General features: G+C 44.1%; 1 protein-coding gene across 21 annotated transcripts in view; it reads right to left on the minus strand.

The window, feature by feature from the left end:
• The window catches only part of Ldlrad4 (low density lipoprotein receptor class A domain containing 4), a 303,729-nt gene that overhangs the window by 189,316 nt on the left and 91,242 nt on the right, over positions 1-23,171 (minus strand). The window contains exon 1 of one of the 21 annotated variants that reach the window (XM_075968386.1): positions 2,301-2,363. The exons of 19 other annotated variants lie outside the window; for them this stretch is intronic. The gene's annotated coding sequence lies outside the window, so the exon portion shown is untranslated. Of the gene's footprint in view, positions 1-2,104; positions 2,263-2,300; positions 2,364-23,171 lie in introns of those variants that run through there. One more of the 21 variants, XM_075968385.1, reaches the window with a different exon arrangement.

A 23,171-nucleotide genomic window follows, 5' to 3' on the forward strand; every position in this document is an offset into this window, starting at 1 on the left:
AATCTAATGTTGGGAACAGAAGGCAGCGAGGGCCAGTTTATGCTTACACAAGATAGGACTGATGTGGACATCTGGTGAGCTGGGGGTCAGCACAAAATGACTGACACCAGATGTCTGGGGAACCCCAAAAGTAAACAGTGATCTCCTCCACTGTGTAACTATTGCTCACAGAATGCCATTTTTGTGTGAGTTCTGTATAAATATAGCCTTGCGGCCAGAGGCATAAGCTTTGCCAGCCTGCCTGTGTGTTTGTCTCTATATGTTGTCTACTTCTACTTCTATGTGGCCTGTGTACCAACTTGTATATGCATTTATGTGTGCCTGTGTGTAACCCATGTATGACACCACGTGCCTGGGTGCCAGCCAGCAGCTACTTGTCTAGAGGCCTCTGGGCTGGTGAATTAAGTGTGTTTTATATGCCTGAAGCTCCTCACAATCGCTCTGAATTCCCAGCCTCCATGAACCCTCCTCCATTCCTGGCATTACACTACATTTGAAACAATGCATTTAACAAATGAAGTAAGAATTTTTACAATATGAAGTTGCAAAACACTGATGAAGCATATTGAAGTGGACACACATACACACAATTGGAAAGATAGACCGTGTCCATGAATTAGAAGAATTATTATTGCCAAAATGATCATACCCTCCAACATGATTTACAGATTAAATATAATACCCATGAAAACAGCAATGTCATTCCTTCCGAGTTAGGAAACTAGATCCTAAATCCAGGACTGGAGTGGTGGCTCAGCAATTAAGATTACTTGCTGCTCTTTTAAAAGACCCAAGTTCAGTTCCCAGCTCATAACTTCCTATAACCCCAACACCAAGGTGTCTAGTTCTCTCTTCTGACTTCCTTGGATGCTCACAAACCCACGACATACACACACTCATGCACATTCACGCACACAAAGAGTCTTAAAAATATTTATCTTCGGGGGCTGGAGAGATGGCTCAGAGGTTAAGAGCATTGCCTGCTCTTCCAAAGGTTCTGAGTTCAATTCCCAGCAACCACATGGTGGCTCACCATCTGTAATGGGGTCTGGTGCCCTCTTCTGGCCTGCAGGCGTACACACGGACAGAATATTGTATACATAATAAATAAATATAAAAAAATATTTATCTTCTAAAGGATCTTTTAATTTGTCCGATTACAAAACCGGTGTGAGCAGATTATGAGACATCTAGATACCTAAACTAAACAAAACAGCAAAGCACCAGAAGGAAATAGCACACTGACTTACGTGGCAGAAGAAAGAACCCAAAAGTGCACATATTTACAGCCAACTGGTCTTTAACAAAGGCACCAAAAACACACATTAAGGAAAAAACTAGTCTCTTCAATAAAAAGTGCTGAGAAAACTGGAAATTCATATTCAAAAGAATGAAACTGAACCCCCATCTCTTACCACATAGAAAAAGCAATCCCAAATACAGCACAGATAGAACTATGAAAGACTTGGCATTTGTTAATATTGCCTTTTGGTTTGGTTTGGTTTGGTTTTATATGCCCCTAGAAGCACAGGAAACAAAAGGCAAAATTAATGAATGAACTTAACATCAAACTAAGACTGTTTTTCGCGTTACTAATATAGTCAACAGAGCACAAAGACAACCTACACAATGAGAGAAAATCCATGCTCCTCAGACCAAGGAGAAACATCCAGAATATACACCAGGGGAAAAAATTATATATATAATAGGCTGAAGCCATGACTAGAAAGACCTTTGGAGAACATCTGAAAACAGCCAGGAGTAGAAGAGCAAATGCCTCTGAGAGACCGGAGCCTGGCTCCCCAGTTCTTCACCAGTCTTCTCCATACAGTTGACCTGACCACAGGACACAATTCTCTCCCTGCACATCTCACGAGGACAAAGGCGGTGGCTATTTGATTCTCTAAACCTCCTCAGCACACACAGCCCTCCCTTTGCTGATAGGTGCCCAGTGAAGAAATCCTGAAGGAGTATCTGAGCGAAGGAAAGAGATGGTTTAGCACGATGCTTCCGAAATACTGTTCCTCCCACGAGGTAAATGGGCGCACAGACAAAAGTTCAGCAAGTATTTGTTAAATAAACCCACCCCAAGCCTTGAACTTACGAGTGCTATGCACCAAGTTGTCTTCAGCTCTGACCCTCTTGACTAGAAGAGGGGTGTCTTTCACCCCCTAGTGGGGCTATTTTGGTCACACCGAGTGCCCTGTCCGGGAAAGACCTTTAGAGGCCGCTGACTAGAAGTTCTTTCAATTGCAGCATCTAGTCTCATTTATCAAGACTTCAGAGCTATAAAAACCTACCCTACAGCGGCTAACCGGCCCAACTGTCCAGTGTGTAGGAGAGCCACGTCGTACACGTGTCGCTGGTACAGTTCTCCTCAGCCTCTGAACCCGGGGGTAGTTCTCTACTCCCAAAGCCTGAGGCTTGGTAATAATATCGAGGTGGGAGGAGACTTACCGAGTACAAAAGGTCACAGGCTCAGCCTGAGCCACACACACAAGATCACACCCTCTGAAGATAGCCCATTGGCATCACACACACACACACACACAAAATTTATGCTTGCTCAGATGTTCTATTTATCCTGGGAAGGTGGGAAGGACTAACCAGGAAATAAATTCACTTAATACTGAACTTGAACGTCTTGAAACACTTTCAAAACAGAGCAACAGTAACTAAGGAAATAGAACATACCCAGTGGAAAAACACCCCCACAGGAAGGAACATTTTTAAAAACATAAACACTCCCAAAACCAAACTGAGTAAGTCGGAGGATAAGTTTGCCTTGCTAGCTGTTCATAAAAACTTATGTGAAATACAGTCCTCCTGGGAATCATTCAAGAATGAAAACTTCATTTTGCTTTCAGCTTTCATACACATACACACACACACACACACACACACACACACACACACACACACACATCCATGATAGAAACAGACTTGAAATTCAGGAAGCAGGAAGGTCGCACAGTGGGCGCAGGGGCCAAAGTCCAACTGAGAAGTGCCAAATCCTTTCTTTGGAAATCAAGTAACATGCAAAAAAATTATAGCATACAAAGAGTCAACACTGAGCTTGTATTTTTATTTCCTTTCACTGAGGGCCGACTGTTTCACTGGCAGAGTGTCAGTTACCTAGGTGATGGCTAGCCTAAGCAACAGAAAGCTGCAGGCCATCGAGGCCAAGACATGGCCCATGTCTGATAACCTTTCATTCCCTCCAGGAAGAGAAAAGCCATACCAAAAACTGAAGAGGTGGTTCTCAACTTGGGCAAACTGAAAATTGAGCACATTTGAGAATCCTATCATGACATTAGCAGAATGTCTCAGATGCTGCTGGTACCTTTAAACCCAATGTGGCTAAGGATTTTTCTTGAGGCAGATGTGAGAAAAAGAAAGCTAAGGGGTCCACATCCAACATGGGCTGCAGTCACTTAGATCCTCTTCCCAAAGGGCATATGGTAGAGACTTGGGCAAGGGCCAATCCAACTAAAAATTAGGGGGAGAGGGAAGGGAAAAGGAGAGCAGAGTGAGGAGGAGAAGGAAGAGGAGGAGGAAGAAAGGGAGGGAAGAGGGGAAGGAGAAAAGAAACAAAGAGACAAGAAAGGCAAGGGGAGAAGAGAGGATGGGAGGGAGAGAGAGAAAGAGGAGAGAGAGAGGGAGGGAGAGAGGGAGGGAGGGAGGGGGAAGGAGAGGGAGAGGGAGGGAGGGAGGGAGGGAGAGAGAGAGAGAGAAAGAGAGAGAGAGAGAGAGAGAAAGAGAGAGAGAGAGAGAGAGAGAGAGAGAGAGAGAGAGAGAGAGAGAATGATATTTGTTTAAGAAAAAACACAAGTGTCTAGGGAAAGCTCCACTCCTGAACTCTGTCCCATGTATCAGACTTGGTCAAGTCCCTCCACCTGTCTAGACTTCCATTTCCTTATTTCTAAACGGAGAAGGAGAAATCCAAGATCCTTCCCAATCTGAATATCCCTCTGTGGCTGCGTGCCTGGTCAAGGGAGACAAGACAAACATACACGAGAAGCACGTGGTGCCTAACCACAGAGGCTCTGCATGGGTGTCTGGTCTCCGTGTTCGTCAAAGAAGTGTGTGCCTACCATGTGGGGAGGCTGAGCTCGTGTGCAAGGAATTCTCCACGGTACTTTCATTTTTGTGACATGGGGGTATAACACAGCAGGTAGCTTTTGTATTGCAGTCTCAAAGCTATCCCAGCTTGGGGTAGCTCAGCAGGCGCTGATTCTGTCTTCGGAATTCAGTAGTGCCTCCTTTAGGCAAAGAATTCAGGAAGCAAGTGCAATATATATATACATATATATATATATATATATATATCCTGTGATTCAATCACACAGATAAGCTGCAGAAAAGTGATTATTATGATATTCCTTAAAATGTTGCTATGGCAAATATAATGGTGGATAAAACATAAATAAGGTGCAATCTGATGCTCAACTCCAACTTGAAAAAAAGGGGCGGTTGCCAAAAAATGAAAAAATAAAACTATCCTTTATGAATAGATAAGTCTGATTACTGCCTCACGTGATCCAGCAGCAGAGGAAGCCATATGGATCCATCTACCTAATCCCTCATTCACGGATGAGAAAACGCCAGAGGTTCACAGTCGAGAACAAATCAAAAGTTAGTATGTTGATGTATACGAAGCCAGGACTAAAACCAGGCGTTTGGATACAGGTCCAAACTCCAAAATGCACAGGCACACAGACCCAAGGGAGAAGCTGGCCCAGTGAGGAAGGTGCCTGGGGGCTGAAAGTAGGGATTATATACCGGTACAAACCTGCTGTCTGGGAAATGGAATACTGACATGATCTCCACTCCCTAAGGTCAAAACTGGTCGTGTGGGCATGCCCACAATGCTCACATAAAGAAGGAAAATGGTCTGGGCTTGCCAAAGAGTCGGAAAGTCCTCTAAAGGTCCCTTTAAACATCATCTGACCTGTCTATAAACACTTGAACTGCGGGTGCAAAGGGGGCTGTGTGAGACTCTGTTACTCCCACCCCACTCAAGGCTCGTTCCCACCCCCAGCCTAGACGATCATCCTTATCTCCTACAAAACTTTCCTTCAGATAAAATTGACTTAAAATGGGCATGGCAGGCAAACGAAAGGTCAGCAAAGGGTCAGCACTGGGTGCGAAGTGAGGAGAGTAAGACTAACGGAGACCATGGACCCGTTTGCCTTCCCTGCCTAGCCACCCTAGCCGCAGTTCACAGCAGGCCCTGACAGGAAACCATGCCTGGTCCGCGATTACATGCCCTCCTTTCTGGACTACTGGACACCACAAAAGCTCCATGCACACAATATTTCATAGACAATTTGTGTGGCCATTATTTGACCAGAAATCATATTAGGTGCTGAGAAGAAGACAGAAGCAAGCAAACAAAGCAAGCTTCTACACACAAGACACTTAGGTTTTTCTGCCTTGGCTGTCTATGGAAGGCTCCTGAAGATTTTGTAACTATCCCTGGCATTGACGATGGAGACCAGAATATAGCAAGTGCCCAATAAATACAAGCTGGACTTCCCTGGAACCTATCTTTAATACCCGAGTTATCTTTTCAATCCACTGCCTCGGCCCTGCATCACTGTAGAAGCACCAAGGTCACCATAGTCAAGAAGGCTAACGGCCGCGAGGATCTAACTCTGGAGCAATCCTGGGTGGGCTCTGAGCCCTCACCACTTAAAACACAGACGTTTTCCACACACTGGGCCAGAGAACACTTACTTAATGCCAGCCCCAACTTGTAGCCTCCATTACCTCAGCTATAAAATATGAAGGATGATGACATCTGCCCTGTGAATTATTACACATTTAAACAGAAAATAAGGATGAAGCACTAATACCCAGTGAGTTCTGAGGAATCACAGCCCTACGGTTACTACGAACTTCCTCAGCAAATGACTTATAAGTTAGGGTTTGGAGAAAATGAGTTGTTACATCCACCTCCAGTCCATATGTACCCAACTGGATACAAAATCATTTTCATGTTATGGTTTGTCAATTGATTTCTCTTGATTTTTTTTTAAAGTTATCAATAGACAAAATCACCCTGTGTCAGCTAAAATTAACAACAGGCGAAAAGCAAGGGAGAGGGTAGGAAATTAGAGAGGATGTGTGGGTGAAGGCTAGGAGTGAAATGTGGCACAACAGGAGAGAGAAAGCTGCCTTTAAAAGGAAGAGGCTTCTGGAACCCCACTCTTTTCATGGTTTCATACCAAAATATCAAAATGCGAAAGCAGCGTTGGAAAGGGGATCTGAGGTTTTACATATCCTTGTCAGAAAAGTTACTCTAGGCTAGTGTGCCTTCCCTCCTGCGTCCCTGAGCGATTTGCTGTCGTGTAAAATGCTAGGTCGTTTTTTATGGCCTTCACAAACATTCCTCAAACTTTCCCAAACACCTAGAAATAGAACTAGAAGAAGACAACATGCCACCAACATGCTACCAACCTCTCCTGACAAACTTGGAAGGAGTGTCCCAGAGCCCAAACTCCAGGCTGCCCCATCCTCACCAAGTGCCGACTCCCGGTTGCCCCATCCCTTCCAGTGCCAACTCCTGGCTCATAGTGAACAGACGCGAGAAAAGCAGAACAACCAATTCTCATACCACCATTGCTCATCTGGCATCCAGTCATACACCCATGGTACCCAGTGTAGATCACTTCTGACCATTTACAAGGTCCAGCCTTGTCCATGGTAAATGCAGTGGTTCTGTGTACACCAGTGGGATGTTAGAGCAGAAGAGCCAAAAATGGAGTGCAAAAAATCTGATCAACAGCTTTGCATGTATGTGGCGTGTGTGTGTGTGTGTGTGTGTGTGTGTGTGTGTGTGTATGTGTGTGTGTGTGTGCGTCCCATACCTGTGAGGCATAGCATTCCTTAATCTCCCTATATATATACACACACGTGCATGCATGCACACACCCCTCAGGATTACTTAGTAGCCTGTCTTCTGAAGGAATAATTAAAGCCCCAAAGCCCATTAAAGTCTTGCTAACCACTGGGAAGAAGAAAGATTGTCATGGCCTATACTGTGGGCACAGATTCAGCCTTTCTTCCACTCCCAATTCAATCATTCTGTGCTTTCTTGTTGTTTATAGGAACCAGAATAAATATGCAATTAATAACACACCATACTTCAACCACCTGGGAAAAATGTAGGGTCTCATACAAAACTTCGAGACAATATCTAGTTGAGTCTTGCAAGAGAATGGCTTGGAATTCCATGGGCAAAGCGCAAAGCCATCTTTTGAGACATACCAAGTTCTAAAACCCAGTCAGCCTCTATTGGTGGAACAACTTACTCAGGCCACAGAAATCCAAAGAGATGAACGATATGGATGTTTAAATGCTGCTACACGAAATGGTACCGTCTAAGGTTGGCTCCAGAGCTGACACCAGCAGCAACTGGCCCAAGAGTGTAACGAATGAGCTCTCACTCACCACTACATATACTACCGAATGCTACATCTGTGAGAAGCCTTGTCACACCAAACCATCTGATGAGACACCCTGACTCCATATACCTTAAGGGAAATATTAATTTTCCTAGGAGGTTGGACATGGAGGAGTTGTGAATGTGCGTCTGCCTTGAAGAGCAGCCATTTTTCCACACTGGACCTGGAAGGACCAGAGAAGCCTCTCACGCACCTGCATCACGCACCTGCCACCTTGCCAGGCTACAGAAGCACCAATGAGCAGCTAGAAGGGGTGATTGCTTTCCTAAGGGTGCTCAAGTCAGCAAGAGGCTGTTACATACATTCACTATTCAACACTTAGTGATATCTGCCTTAATGCATCTATAACCAGACCCAAGCCACAGAATTCCCAGATGTCAGCAAAAACTCCAGATTTAAGAGGCAACGACCACCAAACCCGAAGCTTGAAATCACACACTGACCACACCAACATGGATCCTCCTAGCCTGACAGCCAGCCTCCTCTACATTTAAAACCTGGGGCTGGAGAGATGGCTCAGAAGTTAAGAGAGCTTGCTGTTCTTCCAGAGAACCTGCTTCTTCTGTGGGACACCTGTGCACAAGTCACACATACACTACACACACACTACACACACGCACACTCCATACACACACACACCCTACACACACACACACCATACACACAGAGAAACTTTTAAAACTTAAAACTATTCCACCTTCAGTCCTGCCTTTTTAACCTACCAAAATCCAACCCTTATTTGTTCCTTGCCCACCCTGGAGTCAACACCTAAGAAATGACTTACTTAACTCTTACTCTTTCTCAGCAAACTTCTGCAGCCAGAGGCCCCGGGGATCCAAAGCCCTGGGCAGCCAGACTAAAGAGGCAGGTAAGGGAGAAACCGGAGACATGTGGCTGGGAGGAGACTTTATTACAGTGCACAGCCACGTCTCTGCGTTTCTCCCTGCAGTTTTGAAAAGTAAACACGGCCTCCCAAACGACACCTATGAAGAACAACTTTCATACCTCGCGGGGTAGCAAGCTGTGGCGCTTTTAGCTGGCTGGAGGAAATGATAAACAGAATGAAGGGGTGGGTGCTGAAGGGGGCTCTCATTAGACAAGTACTCTCTCTAAAATTCCCTTGGCACCTGCACACCTGTTACCACTATGCGGGCACCGTGAACGCCAGGACAGGCACAGCTTTGGAGTCATACACCAGAGTGAGAATGCCAGGTCGGCTGAGCAGCTCACCAAAGCTGCCTCAGGCACATGACATAACCTGTCTGAGCCTCAGTCTTCCGTTCCTTAGACTGCAGCACTGATAGACTGCGTGGCAGAGTGATGAAGGATGAGGGAACAACACAAAAGACCCATGCATCCTCCATGGACACCTAGTGACTCCTTCCCAGACAGCGGGGGCTCAGGGTAGCATTGTGTGATGTTGTTAGAGCCTCAAGAAGATGCAGCATGGTCCTTCAATGGTAAGGGTCTGGGAGGAGAACATAAGCTGCTTAGGTAAGGGGAGGAGAGGAGAAAGCTGAAACAGCAGAAAGTTCCTAATGGATTCCAACACACAGCTGAACGTGCACTGATTTAACCAAGGCCTGCCTTCATCAGAGTTTATAAGTGTGGCCATCAACATACATAGATTTAATCTACATGGGAAATAGAAAAAGACAAGATCTCCTGAGTAAATTGGGAGCATGGGGACCTTGGGAGAGGGTTGAAGGGGAGGGGAAAGGCAGGGAGGGAAGCAGAGAAAAATGTAGAGCTCAATAAAAACCAATATAAAAATTAGTGCGGTCGTCAAATAGTTTACTTAGAGATGTCAGTACTGTTGGTTTACTTTTTTCTTATTGCTGACGAAACCTCTCCATCTTAGTCATGTGACTACTCTGGGACCCCGGCCCCTCGTGTGTCCCTTGAGGCCCTAGACTGCCTTTCCATTGCAACCGAGAGAGAGTCAGCCACCATGTAACACACAATGACTAACACGCTACGAGGGTTCCCCCATCCGAGAAGTCACTCTCTCTTACCTGAAATGACTCATCTCTATACTTCCTTTGAATAAAACCATGTTATTATGTTCAATAAAACCACACAAAAAATAATAGCTAAAGACAGTTTTTAAATAACCTATACCAACACCTAAAAATGGTTTCCTGGAGGAAAAAGAAAATATTGGCAAGGATATTTATGGAGCCTCCTCTTACTGCCCCCTCCCTCCCCTACAGATAAATGTAGCTACATTTAGAGAGACAAGAACTCTCCTGGTCTAGCTGTAAACTTGGGCAAAGTAGGTTTTATAGAGTACAGAGGCTGCCATTGAAATTTAAAAGCAGTCTAGTTACTCCACGACCATCCCTTTTCCCTTCTAGTTCCCATGGAAACAGACCTTCCATCACCAAAAAACGGGGTAAAGATAGCACCATGCCCAGTCTCCACACCCTCCCCCATCTGTTTCCATGGGAACTGGAAGAGAAAGGAATGGAGGTTGGGTATCTAGACTGCCTGCAAACATCCAGTCATGCCAGAAGCTGTGCCTGCAGGCCTCTATGAACCCTGTAGAAATAAAACAGAACCTCAGAGAACAAGGCCGGCTGGCCTACGTGAGTCAAGTCAGCTGTGACTTCCCTTCTCAAACATCCCTCCAGCCAATCAGAGAGAGGAATCCCATCACACCAATGGGTCTGCACCTCATGGACTGGTACCCCTGGGAGCTGGGACTACAGCTCTGCTCTTTCATAGCTCCAAAAGGTGATTCCGACATTGACCCCTTCTGGAAAACTAATGTCCTGAGCGAGCTGGAGCTTCCCAAAATTTTAATATGCTCATGAATTCTGTGGGAATTTTGATAAACCAGAGTTAAGTCCAGCAAATCTGAGACAGGGCCTAAAATGATATATTGCCAAACAACTCCCAGGGGGTGTTGAATGCGGGTCAGTTTCCAACTATGTCCGAGCAGGGAGATCCTAGAATCCAGTAAACTCAGCCCTAGAGGCTTCTCCACAAGGCAAAGCTGGAGACTGCAGTCACTTCTGCATAGCGCGCATCGCTACCTTCCCCTCAGGCCTCTGAAGCAGGCTGTGTTGGCCTTAGAGCTGATGAGGACTTCACGTCTGCTTCCTATTATTCCTCAAGTTCTTTCTGTCCCCTAGAGATGACTAGGTAGATCAGAAGAACAGATTAACAGAACACTTACAAAATCATACAAGAATGTAAATTAGAATAGCCACTCTGGAAGTCAGCACAAAAATGTCTCAGAACACTAAAAACACAATTACAGACTGTTCTAGCTATCTATATCACTCTTGAGAATTTACCTCGCAAAGTCAACATACCACAGAAATACCTATACAGACGCTTGTTGTGGCGATATTTACAGGAGTCAAGATACGGAATCAGTTTTGCTGTCAATAGATAAGTAAATAAAAGTTGATTGATATATACACACAGTATGAATCTTACATCACAGTATCTGTTTATTCACACACAGCCTGTATCTTACATCATGGTATCTGTCTCATTCTGGAGAAAACAGGACGGTCTAGACCTTCATCACTTAAGTTCAATAGCACAAATGAAAAACATTTTCTCCTGTGGAACTTCGATATTATGTATCAAAATAGAAGAGATAACTAGAAGAGCCAGGGAGACAAGAATGAGTGTTTGGGTGCACCAGAGATAGCCATGGTGTTGTGCATTATAAAATGAGGTGCACCAGAGAAAGTCACATTGTTATAAATTAGAAAATGTCATAATGAAACCCTATGTAACGATATGTTCCTTAAAGGAGAAATTTCCAGGCATGGGAGTGTACACCTTTAATCCCAACACTTGGGAGCCTGAAGCAGGTGAGTCTCCATGAGTCTGAGGCCCTCTCTGGTCTACACAGTAAGCTCCAGGCCGGCAGAGGCTACACAGTGAGGCCAGCTCAAAGAAGGGGGAGGGAGGAATTCATTCCAGGTTTCGCCATCAGATAAACATGATTATCTCCTCCATATCTGACTTCTCAAACTTCTCAAGACATAAAAGCAAATTCTACATATTTGAGGATCAAACTAATGGTGGAAATGTGCAAACGACACAAATTACAAACCAAATGTTTGTAAATAGTGATGCATTGCTAAAGAATGGGTTTCCTATGAATCATTTTACCAGAATTGGGGAAACTCAGGAATTTACTATTTTAAAAAACATGCTGAAGGCTGGAGAGCTGGCTCAGTGGTACACAGTGAGTACTTACAGAGGACCCAGTTTGGGTTCCCACACGCACACTGGATTGATTGCCACTGTCTGGAACTTGCGTTCCAGGGACTCAGTTCCCCCTTCTGACCTCCATAGATGCCCACCTACACCCGGCAGGCATTAACACAGACACAAGCACACACATAAATAAATGTAAAATTTTTATAAATAAGTAACTCAAACAGCCTTAAAATCTCTTTCTAAAGAAAAATGCACAAGGTCGTGTCCCTTTCTCAGATAAGGGCATCAAATTAATAAAAAGGGAATGCTTGTTCTACCTGAGCTATCTAATAGTTGAAAATTATGTAATATGCCAGTGTATTATTCAAAAACAACTTAGGTTCATTAAATATACTTTGCACCCTTTTCAAAAGGGTTAGCATATTAATATTCTAAAATATAAGCAAAGATTTAGAGTATAGATTATTGGATGGGGTGTCATAATCTTACTTGAAAACATAGTATTCTAGGTGAGCAAAAGGGAGAATTATTTAGTCAATTAAGTACAAGCAAAGGATTTGTGCATTTACTTAAAAGATACGCAAGCACACTCACACATACACACATGTGCTAGTGCACACAGGCACGCACACACTAAAACAGTTGAGGCAGAATATGCCAATGGAGTATGAGCTGGCTGTCAAGTGCTCCACCAAAAATAGTAAAAATAATTAGGAATAGATGCAGAGACAAGCTTATACCCAGAACGTCTAGAATCTGTTAGTCTGTGAGACCCAAGCCAGAAAATCAGTTGTCAGTATTTACTGCCTACATGTGTTTACTTTCTGTTTACAGGAAAAGGCAATTGGTGCCGTCAGCAAACCGTCTACAGAGGGCCAGATGGTAAACAGCTTTATACAGGGCTCCGTAGTCTCTGTCTTCCTCCACAACCCTGTCGTGACAGTATCAGAGAAGCCACACAACACAACACGAAAACAGACTGGTGCAGCCATGTTGCAGTAAGACTTTACGGATACAGTTAAGCACTAGCTATTATGTGGACCGCGCATGAGCCATAATTTGTCAACAACAGAATCTATTTGCAAGGAAATGTCTTATTCAACTTGGATTCCTCAACTTCATGGGAAGGACAGAATGGTTATAAAGTCTGACGTCATTTCTAGTTTTCAGTCAGCCCTGAACCCACGACACCCACAAATATTTCACAGTTCACAGCTCTTACACGCCAGCTCTGCACAGCTGCTGCGGATTCACGTACAGTCGTTACTTCTTATGTTTGCACTCTTCCTAGTTTTCCTGCACATAATACTCCCTTCGTTTCATCCTAACAGTTGTAAGGGCAGGAGTTCATTTGCTTTTCCCTGGAAGATTTTGCTCAGGACTCGGCATTATGATGAATACAGTAAAGATGCTCGTTTTGGTAGGTTTCTTCTGCTGTGAGAAACGCCATGGCCAAATACGACATCGGGGACAAAGGTTTATCTCATCTTACATGTCCAGGTAACAATCCATCCCTGTGGGAAGCCAGAGCAGGAACTCAAGCGGGGCAGGCACCTGAAAGCAAGCCTGAAGCAGAGGCAATGGAGGGGGGCTGCTGGCTGACTTGCTGCTGTGGCTTGCTCCCCTCTGCTTCTTACATAACTCAGGACCACCTGCCATGGTCCAGGCGCTCCCACGTCAGTCACTAATACAGGGAAATTGATTTGCTGCTGGAAGTATGTCCTGTAAAAAGCCTGTCAGACTGATACCATTTCATCCAGAGGGGTGCCGATAGCAAGAAGTCTCAAGGATTTTCTAAACAAACTGTGTGCACCCACACACAATCACTCTTGGAAAGCCGATGAGTAAGGTCAAAGGAGAAAACTGAAGCTGAAAACATGGACAGTCCTTATCCAAGGGTCTTTTCCAAGGCCAGGCACAGCTCCTCTCAGGGGGGAGACTGAAGAAAGCCATGCAGAGGCATCTCCCAGCAGCCCCTGTATGGAGCCTTCCTTCCTATACTTTGCACACCCATGTTGTATCCTTGTTTCATAGTGAACAGCCTTGCTCACCGCTTGTACTGTACAACTTAGAAACCCGCCAAATATTTTTATCCATCCCTCACCACTTTCGGCGTCTATCCTGTTTCCCTACTAGGCTGGGGGCTGCTGATTACAAGGGCACCATTCTGTACTAGCTCATACCATCGGCACACTTCACACACACAACTGGCATTTCTGTTAGAACTGCTACGCAAAGCACCATGAACCTGACGTGTGCAGGAAGTCGGGAGCAATGGGACTCTTTCCATTGGGGATCTTAAAAGGTGCTTGTTACTTGTATGATAGGTGCCACACACACACACACACACACACACACACACACACACATATACACACCAGCATCTGTCTTTGAAGAGCGTTTTTAAGGTAATGTCCACTTTAGAAAAGAATGAAAAACATTAATAAATTAACACTTGTTACTCCCACTGCCAAACTCAAGCAATACCTCAACACACATCCTTTGGATCAGATGTTATATGCAGAGTTTACCAAAAATAATCTCCCATCACAGGCACACTTACATAATGTTTTCATTTGGTATATATCATAGCTCATTTTAGGTCAGTTATACTTATTCTTGGGGGTAGGGCATTTCTATGATCATCGTATACATGTACTGGAGAGCAGCCTTCTAAAGTTCAGAGGAAGATCTCTGTCCACCCTGTTAACGCCTCCTAACAATGAGATTGGACCCAGAAGAGATGAAAGGAAGAAGCATGGTGGCCCTGGAGGTTAGTGCAGAGGCCTTTAGTCTTGATAGGCAAAAGCTCAAGAGTCAAGTCGCATTGCCGTTCCACTCACACGAGTGTTCTACTGCTGTTAATTTGTCAATTAGAAGGTTTCACATTTTTTAATGAGAATGATTATCATTATAAAGCCTTAAGGTACCCGTGAGAGCACAGCAATATTGATTTGATGACAGTCCTGTACCAGACACTACATATTTTATTATGGACGTGAGAACTAGCATTACTATTGTCAGCTGTCCAAACAGCTCCTCAAAGCCAAGGTCATAAACCAAATGGAATCCAGACAATACCCAAGTTAAAAGGTGAAGCCGTCTTCCCAACCCTCCTCCAACATGACACATAGCAGGTTTTGTTCTAGAGACATAGCTCTTTTGGGTGCTGGAATAATTGAAGCACACACACACTCACTTGAAAAACCTGCACTTTAGTTTCTAGCCTCATTTTCCTCTGGTGGGGGTCCTTTTTAAAGGAGGTTCTTTTTAAAAAAGTAACTCGCAGCCTGCGCACTGACCCCCTCACCCGCCTGTGGTCTCCGTCTTATTCTTAGCCTCCGCTGCCAGCCTGCACCTCATGATGAACCTAATAACTACAGCATATCCTAAAAATATCATGACTCGGGGGCAGCCAAGAAAGAAATGCTGTATTTTCTACTCAAACTCTGATCTGAAGGCATTCAAGAATCCAGCGCACTCCTATCTAGCCATCCCTGCTTCTCATGCAATTGCCATAGTATCTCCTGCCTGTAAGACCAATATTTATTCGAGTACAATTTATGATGTCTGTCACCTCTGTGCTCCCCTTCTCAAAATTAAGAAACTGGCTCCCACACCATTAGATATGTTACTTGTTTTTCTCTACTTTTATCTTTTGGGTTTTCTTCATGTCTTGTTGAATTTGTCTTAAAAATGAGTTTATATTTCTGTTCAGTTCCAGTTTGGGGTACCCGGCTGTAAACATGAAACAAGGAGACAGAGTGAGCTGCACCCCACTGGCACAGGGTCTCAAACCAAACAGCAGCAAGAGTTGGCCATGAGATTCCACACGTCACACCTTGTAGCTCTTGCTGCAAGGAATCTTAAATGATGCGACCACTATCATGGTGACCAGTACAGTTTTTATAGAAGCCCAGTTCTGCGCTCCATACTGAAGGCTGAGTGGTAGAACCACACCAAAGAAACATTCCCATGCAAACTGGGAGATTCTCAGGTTAGCGCAGCTGTCAGACACCTTTAGGAAACTACACGGTATTTTACCGCCTCTAGCAGAAAGGTTGGTTTGCAGGTACGGAAAGCTCAAAAGATATTCTTTCCATTCCCCACTCCTTCCCTTGCCGCCCCCCTCCCCTGCCACAGAAAGGGTATCACTATGTAGCTTTGCTAGCCCGAACCTCACTATGGAGAGAGACCACACTGTCCTTGATTCGTGAAGATCTCCCTGCCTCTGCTTCCTGCATGATGGGGTTAAAGAAGTGCACCATTGCACCCCACATCTATCTTTGTCTGCCTGTCTCTCTCTCTTTTCCTTACTCTAACACCTTTGCTCACATTCTGTCCCAAGGGTGAGTCTTTAGCACAGAATTCAGTGGCTACAAATGCAAATTTAGGCTCCCATTAAATTGTCATAATCAAGACCTGCCACCTATAGGCAACCCTGTTGCTGAAAGCAATCCCAGTAGGCCCACCCCCACCTGCCGCGAGCCTCCTCTGATTACCCGGGGACAGACCCCATCAATGGAGGAGGCATTGCTGTGCAGCTGCTTTACCAAGGGAGGGGCCCTTTCTGGGAAACACACACCTTACTCTCTCTCTCATGTAGCACTCCCTTCTCAGCGTATGGTGAGAAATCTGGCCAGGAGGAAGACAGCAATGATGCCATCTAGACCTCCTGAAAGATGACATCACTGAGCCCTGATGACAGAACCCACAGGAGAGGCCCCAAGGGTCCATGTCCTAATCTCTTAGCAAATGGAACAAAATCTGACTCAGCGCCAGGATGAAATTGACTGTCTCAAAGGAGAGAGCTGCACTTAAAGCCATGGAACCAACAGCCAAAGTGATATGTAATAAGAATTAGGCATAATTTTTTTGTATATATATATATGTGTGTGTGTGTGTGTGCATGTATACATATATCTATATATATGCACACACAATTTTCATTAAGCCCAACATTTTCATCATATTAGTACTTATATCTGAAAAAGGCTGGCACACTGTGTTATTAAAATGATTCTTAATATATACCTTATACACTTGCATTCAGAAGCACGCCTGGAGTAAATAACACAGAAATGCCTCGCAGCCATGTCAAGTGTCTTCGGGAGAGCAATGAATTCTTCCCGCAGGTGTGTTTGGATCCTCAGAACATTAAACACGTACTGCTAACAAATCAAATCACTCCCTCAATAAACTGCAACTGATAAGGCACATTTGATAAGTGCCAACCTTAAAGGAAATTCTTGATGGGATTTTTTTAAAAATTTTTACCTATGTGTATGAGTCTTTTGTCTGCCTGTAGGTCTGTGCACCATGTGTATGCCTGGTGCCCATGGAAGCCAGGAAAGGGTGTCAGATCCCCCTGGAACTGGAGTTATGGGTGGTTGTTGTAAGTTACCACTGGGGGCTTGAAATCAAGCCCAGGTCCTCAGGAACAGCAGCCAGTACTTGTAAACGCTGAGCTATCACTACAGCCCCTTGGTGGGATTTTTATACTCGGTCCCTACCCACCTCCTTCCTCCTCTGAGGAAAAGGGGGTGTTCTGCAGAGATCACTAGCGATAAAGGCAGAAAGGGTGAGAGAATCCCCAGAGCTTCTCCCTGGAGCCAGGAACAGGCACCTTCACAGCGCCTCCTACTGGCAGTGTGAAGGAGAGCACACCAGTCCTCCATTACCCAGTTGGCACTGTAGTTGAAGACTTGCGTGAGGTGTCCAGTTTCTCTGCACTGCATTGTCTTTTCTCTGCCTTTTTAAAAATGATAGTGAATACTTTCCTTTAAAGTCAAGTGATCTCTGCAAATGATTTAGACGGCAGATACATTTAAAGTCACAGTGAAAAATCAGCACTTTTACTCATGTCCCTGCCCATAGTTATTTGTGGTTATTCTGTATGACCTGAAAACGCCGTGACCTGAAAGGAAAGCAAGGATCTTTTGTTGTCAGGCTGACTTTTTTTCAGTACGGATACCTGTAATGAACGTATGCACAGGGATTAAGAAACAGCATGGAGAACAAAACCTAAATAAACAGGACCATGATTAGTTGCCAAATGCCATCATCACTTGGTATGAAGTCGCATGGGTAGCTCATCACTTGCATTCATTCACCTTGCTGAACCCACAATTAGACGACAATTCCTCCGAAGGAAGACATTTTTCTAAGAGATAGCCTACAGGGCATCATTATTCTCGGTCTGACTCTGACACACACCTCTTCCCAAAATGGCTCAGAGAAGCTGAGATCTTATCCTGGATAAAGGGAGTCTGGCCGAGATCTTATGTGCCCAAGCCTGCATATCACTTAACAGGGATTGTCTTTTAAGACTTGCCATAGTTTGAAGTTTAACATCTACTCACCTCCAGCTCACACCCTCCACGCACCATCGAAAGCTGAAAATATCCTATAGTTGTGTCATTTCAAAAGCCAAAGACTGAGATAAATATAACCAAGTCTCAGTTGCACCTTGGTCAGGTGCCTCCTGGCTAGAAGGAATCTCTGAGACACATAAGCCAAGACCACCATCGTCAAAGGAACTGGTATCCTCTGAGAGCCAGTTAAGGACACTTTTTCTGATCAAGGACCAACATTTCAATCATTACCCACCTTACTAGATTCCCCAGGATACGCTCATAGCCATCTTCATCTGTCATAGACCTGTGAGCCCTTTCTTGTTGTTGTTAGAGAAAACAGCAGCAGAGAACTAGAGTGAACGGTTAATCACAAAGTACTGCTTACATGTGGCTAAAATAATTGTAGAAAGAGGAAAGCCATTACCTAACAGCCCCTTTTGTGGACAATTCCATCAATGTCTTATAATTGTGTTCTCATTATCCTTCAGCTACTGAGTATAGGTCAAATGTGAAATTCATCTCCCAAAGGCTCAGGCATCTAAAAATTTAGTTCACAGCATATGGCACTGTTCGGGACACTGTGGACCAATGGAAGATGGCCTTGGATGATGATGATGATGATGATGATGATGATGATGATGATGATGATGATGATGATGATAATAATACCCAGGTTTCAGCTTCCCTTCTGTATCCTGGCCCCCTGACATAGACACAAGCATCCTCTCGCTCCCACAGTCTCAAGGAGACTGTACCCTCTGAAACCGTGAGCAGAAATAAATGCTGCATGCTACATGCTGCTTTTCAGTTCGTCTCTTGGGAGCCATGCAGCCTAGTATATGACTACCTGTCCAACAGGTTTCCTCAGGGAAAAGTACCTGTGGAAACACTCTCATTTGGCAAGGACCAGTAGTCCATGGGACAGCATAGGAATTTGCAAAATTCATACAGCTTGCCGGGCTCTTTTCTCTCTCATATTGTTGATTCGTTGGGTGGTTTTTAGTTTTACTTTGTCAGTCACACATGCAACAGCTGTAATTTTTCCTGGAAATTCTGGTTTGTTTGTTTTTTTCAGATATTTTCCCCTAAGATTCAACACAGGATTAAAGCTTCTCAAATCTCTCATCTGGAACTACTACTAACTGCAACTCCTAATCCTAGGAACTTTTCTGACTCAACAGAGATAGTTAGGTACATAGGAGAAAACAACACTCGAAGCAATGCAAAATGAGGGATGGCTAGGTCCATTTTTACCATACGTTGGTGGAAGCAGAATGGTGTCATGGAACGGGGGAAGAGTGCCTGTCAAAGTCTGTCTTTTCTAGAGAAGTTGAGACATGGGACCCTCTTGCAGAAAAGGGAACTGTTAAAAGCATATCTTGCAGATGTGAAAGAATTGTCTGAGTCTGAATATTGTTGTCCTTAAAGCATGGCACCCATGTCTATTATTTTTTAACTTTGTAACCGCAAGTAGCTGTCAGCTGACATCAGTGCCCCGAGAGCAGGATGTGTCTGGCTGGATGTTTAGTTCAGCCTGCAAAAATGCTGAACTCTATGTCTAGAAAAAGGTTATATTGGGGGTAGGACAGTGTACTGGGGAAGCATAAAGGGGAACAATGGGGGCTTTCATAATGATCACGATGTATTCCTTAAATTATGATGTATTTCTTAAGGTCAAAAACAGAAGCCAGTAATAAAGCTGTTCATGTAACCCTGGTAAGAAAAACGCTGTTTAAGTAGAAATAAAGAAGACCTGCGCTATTCAGGGCCACTTGAGTGCAACCCTGGTGGGGGGTCAGAAATTTTCCTTGTGCTGAGACTCTTTCCCCATCTCAGGACCTGAACCCGAGCCAAGGCTAGACCTTGGCAGTAATTTAACATGGTGACAAAAATATCGCTGGAAATTGATGCCAAGATGTGGCTGTTGTGAACCATGTGGTTCACAGGCCACTGAAACTCATTTTTGGAGGAATCTGAAGCAGTATGGAGCTAAAGAGTAGAGAAGCTCTGGAAATCTTTAAGAAGAGTTTAGCAAGCAATTCCGGTGGAAATGGAGAAGACATTTTTATTCGTGCTACAACTATGGATGAACACTGAAGACACCATGCTAACTAACATAAGGTCATCGCTAAGGAACAAGTGGTGTGTGATTCCATTTACACGGTAGTCAAACCCAAAGACAGGGACTAGAGTGGCAGCTTCCAGAAGCTTGACTTCAGGACTTAGTGTAAATTCAGGACACTACAGACTGTGTACAGAATTTCAGTGTGTAAACAAGGCAAGGCTCTGAAGATGGATGGTGGTGACGGCCATGTCAAGGAGCTGTAGTTTAATAAATCTGAAAACATTATTGCTTGTTTAATACATATTCACACAGATTACCACACAAAAGAAAACAACCAGCAGTGACCATGCTGCCTTGACACTGCATGTGGCTAAGTGGTAGAATATCCGTCACTTTTCTGTGGCTATGGCAAAACACCATGACCAAAGCAACTTACAGAAGGCAGGGTTTATTTGGCCTTATGGGTTCAGAGAGGTAAGAGTCCATCGCAGTCAACGCCAAGAAGTGTGATAGCCTGTTACAGCAAGCTGCAGGCTCACATATTAAACCACAAGCATGAAGCAGACTGGAGTGAGTGGAAATGATGTTGAGGCTTTGAAATCTCAAAGTCTATGACCCCCCACCATGACATACTTCCTTTAGCAAGGCCACGCCACCTACACTGCCCAAACATCGCCAACTGGGGACCAAGTAGTCAAATGCCCTAGACTATGAAGGGCATCTCATTTAAACTCCCAGACCAAGAATGTGCAAGGCTCTGTGTTTCAACCCCATCAACAACCTTTTAATTACTATTTAAATAAATAAAGAAATACATTTTTGATCCATTACTTTAAAAAAAATCATGAGTATATTGGGTACTGTACCTATTCTGGATTTATGTTTCTATGGTAATACTGTATCTTTACATACAACAAGGACACAAAGCATAATACATATACAAAGGAGAAGATTTAAGATAATATGCTTTCCATATAAAAAAGTTATTATTTCAACAAGTGAATGCATTCTCAAACTACAAAAAGGAGTAGTCCCTAAAATGTGATAAGTAAACTATCAAATGCCTTCGTCTCCCTTACCATGGCAGACTGTCGCTTGGCTCAAATTCCATATCCAATACTCAAACAACGCATAAACAAAAATGCAATTCATTTTACAAACTTTCCCAGACTGCTTTCCTCTCCTCTGCCCCCATACAGAAGCCACAAAGCCCTCCCCTAGTCTCACCTTTGCCTTCTTCACTGAAAGCCAAGTCAATGGTAAGTGTACTAGGAGAGCTCTTTCGCTGTCTACTCATTCTGCGTCTCCCACAAACGTACCCAGGTAAAAACAAAATGGGCAAGCAGAATTCCTATGGCTCGCTGACAGCAATTGATCTTCTTTTCTACTTACAGAGGAAAAAACTCCAAATAAGTCTCAGAAACTAATGTGTTCGTCGTAGGAATCCAAAGACCGACAGCCTGGTCCAGTTTATTTCTCTTTTCACCATAACCTTATCTTGCAGAGTAAACATATGTATGATAGTAACCTTTACACTCCCAGAAGCATTTGCAAACAAATCCACTTACGCAGCATTCAATAAGGGCACTGCCGTGTTCATGGGTGAGGATTCTGTCAGAGTCAAGAGCAGCCGTTACTGCTTTTAGGTCTATTTCAGGCGGTTCAACAACTATAAACATGTGAACTAGACAGGATAAGAGAAAACACTCCCTCCTCTCTCCCTGTCTCCCTGTCTCCATCTCTGAGTGTACAACTAAAGAACCCTTAAACAAAGCCAGGGAAGAACATATGTTAGTATAGGAAAGGGGAAATAGGGGGGAGGGAAGAAAGGAGGGAGGGAGGGAGGGAGGGAGGGAGGGAGGGAGGGAGGGAGGAAGGGAGAAAGGGAGGGAGGGAGGAAGGGAGAAAGGGAGGGAGGGAGGGAGGGAGGGAGGGAGGGAGGGAGGGAGGGAGGGAGGGAGGGAAGAAAACCAGCCAATGATCTGAAACCACCTGCCCTCACATAAAAGTTACATAAAAAAGACAACAGAATAGATCATGGATTCTATGTCACAGAATGGAGAGAGAGAGAGGACAGAAGAGAGAGAGGACTGGGCAGAAAGTGAGAGAAGAAGGAGATAAGGCAAGTAGAATGGAGAATAAAGAATCAGGCTTTTGAAATATATTCACCTGTTATTTAAGAATATCCTCAATGTGTACAATGGACTTAAGTTATTGTTTTTACCAAATGACGGTTTAAAACTGTTCTGTCATTCTAAATTGCCAACTAGACCCATCAATAGCCATGACAAATTATCAACATCAGAGCTCCTTTGACCAAATACCTCATCTTTACTGTGGCCAGCACTAAGGAAACATCATGGCGTAGTGAGAGCTACAGCTCTTACACTGTTCAGTCCCACTTTGTCTTTTTGCTAGATGACAAGACCAAGTCACCTAATCTTTATGAAACCACAGTCACCATCTTAAAAAGTGGGCACAAAGAGAACCTCTTCCTTCTCTGCGTAATGAAGCAAAAGCCAGACTACAATAAAAAGGTTCATAGAGTTTTCAAACTTGATTTTCCATAAACTGCAAGTCCTGTAACTGATAAGATTCAAAATATCTAGAAGGACTGCCGGGGGCTCTGAAACTTGAAAGAAACTGCATAGGGAAATAAAGAGGCGGGGACCAAAACATGAAGATACCACAGCAGCAGCAGGACACATACTCGCGGACACATTCTGAGGATATAGCTAAGAGCTAGGATGAGCAGAGCTGGTGGCAGCAGCCTCTAAGATCTACATAGTTTCAAGGAATACATAGCGAACAATCTTTTCAAAAGACTCAGAAGAACCAGGCTTGCAGAAAACATCCCTCTTGTTAATGCCGCGGGGCAGGCAGGCTTAGGCTGGAAAGGCTGGAAAGGCTGGAAAGGCACCCTGGATTCTCTCCTTATCACATGACCTCTTGAAAAGGACAGTAGACAATGATAGAGGACACTTGACATCAATCTCTAGTCTCCACACATATGTGCACATGCCCCTGCCCATACACATATGAACACATACACACACATATAAATGAGAAAAATAATTTTTACAAACATATTCT

The sequence above is a fragment of the Microtus pennsylvanicus genome, chromosome 4, assembly GCF_037038515.1.
Source record: "Microtus pennsylvanicus isolate mMicPen1 chromosome 4, mMicPen1.hap1, whole genome shotgun sequence".
NCBI classification, from domain to species: Eukaryota; Metazoa; Chordata; class Mammalia; order Rodentia; family Cricetidae; genus Microtus; species Microtus pennsylvanicus.